General features: G+C 46.9%; 1 long non-coding RNA gene across 1 annotated transcript; it reads right to left on the bottom strand.

Moving 5' to 3' along the window:
• Nucleotides 1-735: 735 nt before the first annotated feature.
• Nucleotides 736-1815, bottom strand: LOC116863267. Its single transcript, XR_004381789.1, has 2 exons — nucleotides 1247-1815; nucleotides 736-1136 (listed from the first exon to the last, which is right to left on the bottom strand). It is a non-coding gene; the product is annotated as an uncharacterized LOC116863267 (long non-coding RNA).
• Between the last annotated feature and the right edge of the window lie 1101 nt (nucleotides 1816-2916).

Below are 2916 nucleotides of genomic sequence, written 5' to 3'. Positions count from 1 at the left end.
TGCTGCATTTAGAGATCGAATCTTGCATTGCTGGCTGAGGCAGAGGCGGCCGCGGACTGCATCTCCCAGCCAAGCGTATTTTTTTCCTCTCTCTTCTTTCCGAGCAAAGGGAGGGGAGGAAATGCAGCGCAAAGAACTAGGGTCCCGATTTGTAGTTTCCTCCCTCCACCAGGCTCCTCCCTCTCTTCCTCGGAAAAGGCTCTCCCCCGAAGTCAGGAAAGCCACAGCCAGATCGGCGTTTGCGGCGTGAGTCGATTGGGGGCGGGGGGGGGGGCGTATATCGCTCTCTCCGCCTCTGTTCGTAGAACACACTGTGATTTCTCTATGCCAAGCCAGTAGCCGTTACCATCCCATTCTCTCCGCGAGAGCAAGGACTTCTCTCGATGCAGTTTAATTCCAGTTTGCTTTTCTTCCCAGGCGAAAGGAAATCAACCGGCAACTCATGGTTGGATGTGCAGATTTGAAGGCGGGAGAGGGAAGGCGGTTAAAAAGGAAGGGGGAGCCACCCTCCCAGTCCTCGCACACACACTCTCTCCCTGTCTCTCGCTAGAAGGGAAACAGTCTCTGCATTCACAGGGCTGGGCTGTCAAGTGCCTCTTTTCTTTCTGTTCAGCATCTCCTTCCAATGGCCCTGCCTCCCAGTCCTTTTCATCTAGAAAGGAAAACCTTGGCGAGGAATAAAAGTGGCGAATATCTGAAGCGAATGAAGTGCGGGTTTTTTTTTTTTTTCCCAAATTTTTTTTTTTTTTTTTTTTTAATAGTAGGAGTGGGCTGGATGAAAGAAACACAGCAAGGTTTGGCGTGATGCATTCTGCAGTCTCGCTCTCACACAGTCTCTCTGGGCGACTCGAGGAGGGCAGGGGTGAGGAGCTGCGGCCGCGGCGGTCCAGTCAGGGGCTCCCACCCGCCCCCGAGAGCGACCTCCGAGGGGATGTTAGGCACAGGTCTGTCTACACATTATTTCGGGTTCTCGAGGCGCCTCGACATACGGGAATGACACATCCAGAAATGCAGGTGTTCCGATCTGCCCGATGAGTCAGAAGCAGTGGAACGAATTGAATTCACTCTCGCCTCATGGTCCTCCCTTCACAGACATTAGTTGCGGCTTCTTCCTAACGCTTTCTCTCTGACTCACTCTATAGAAAGAAAAGCCAGATTCATGTCTTGGAGGAAAAGAAAAAGCGAGAGAAAAGGGAGGGAGGGAAGGAGGAAGGTGTAGCTGAATCCAGCAGCACTTTTACTCTACCTCTTTCTGCCGGGGTCCGAGGGTCTGGAAAACAAGGCGTCTGTTTTGCTAGGTGTATTTATTTTTTTATTTATTTGTTTAAGAAAAAAAAAAAAAAAACCTTTCCTTTTGACGAGGCGTGAGGAACCCCCAAATCTTTCAGAGTCTTGAAAAAAAAAAAAGAAAAAGAAAAAAAATATCAGGATTCCAGTGACTGCTCACAGCTTAGCCCCGCATCATAGTTCATGATTTTCCTCTCAATGTTCTCTATTCACAAAGTCCAGCACCGGTGTGCATAGTTAATTGTGCAGTCCGTTGTGGAGGGTTTTTTTTTTTTTTTTCCTCCTTTTCTGTCACGGGTGGTCGCTTTTAATCTGGTGCCTGTCAGGATCAGCTCATAGCCTGCGAAAGACGTGCGGATTTCAAAGCAAATAAATCCATCTCCGCAAGCAAAGCATCGGAGGAAATGAAAGGTGAAAATTCAACAGTTGGAGTAGCGTCTCCCCAGCCGCCCTCCGCCGCTGCCGCATCCGCCGGGTTCGCAGTCCCAGCTCTCTCCCCAGCGCCTCTTGCTGACTGACTCTATTCACCTCACGCCGCCGCTTAAACATTGATACTGATTCCCTGCCAGCCAATCCGCGTGAGGAACAAGGCCCTGCCTCCTCGGCCCATACCCAATAGGAGGCGGCAAAGAGACTGGCGGGGGCGGAGCCAGGAGCCCCAGGTCTTCCGAGTCATTGATTAGATTAGTTAGATGGGACACCAGCTCGGCTACTGGAGGCCGGCGCTCCGCCTTGGCGGCGGCGCCTAGGGCCTCGTCGCCTGGTCTCCCGAGTCTTTAACTAATGGGAGAAGCTCCTCCACCGTCTTCCTCCAGAAAAAGGAGAATTAAAAGGAAAAAAAAAAGTTTGATAGCGATTATAGTTTTAAAAAGTGTGTCTTGTTAAGGGGAAGCAAAAGAATTGAAAATATCCGTTGATTCCATTTCCTTTAAAAATAAAATAGGGGTGAGGCATAAGGATAAAAATTAGTTAGTCTGGGTACATGTCAGTCTTTAATAACAGAACCCAGCACTATAACTTAAATAAAATATAAGTAGATATCTGATATAGTTCCATTTTGCTGCCTTTTGCAGATGCCCTGTGGCATGGTATTCTCTTTCTATACACTAGGGGGAAGTGTAACATAAATACTCTGGAAAGGGTGGTGGGCAAATTCTCTATGAGGATGTATTATCACTGGTCTCTTCCCAGGCACTGTGTTTTCCCCTCATTTGGGTAACAGCCCATTATTCAGGGCTAATCAATAAGCCATGTTCCCCTTTCCTTGAATTTTTTTCCTTCTGTTATTGTAAAGCAAATAAAGATATTTTATGACTTTCCCTGAATAAGTATATAATGCAAAAAAAAAGCCATAGGTTTGTCATATTAAAAAAAGTAATGATTAATAAAGGAGTGTGTAATTACTACTCTTTATTTGAGTTAGCTGCTGCTTTTAAAGCATCAAAGCCTCAGCTTCCAAGATACACACATGGGTACAGAGATACCAAGCCTAAGAATATACAAAAGTGAGGTTTCACAAAGCAGCATGTTTAGGCAATCACTCAGCAAAACCACCCAGGTTTCTACAAAGCTCTAGCTTCTGTGTTTATCAAAGATATGTGCACAAACTACCTATTTAGAAAATACAAA

This window comes from Lontra canadensis, unplaced genomic scaffold (assembly GCF_010015895.1).
Source record: "Lontra canadensis isolate GAN:19392208 unplaced genomic scaffold, GSC_riverotter_1.0 scaffold801, whole genome shotgun sequence".
NCBI classification, from domain to species: Eukaryota; Metazoa; Chordata; class Mammalia; order Carnivora; family Mustelidae; genus Lontra; species Lontra canadensis.
Note: the sequence above shows the minus strand (reverse complement) of the source record. Positions and strands in the feature narration are given on the sequence as shown.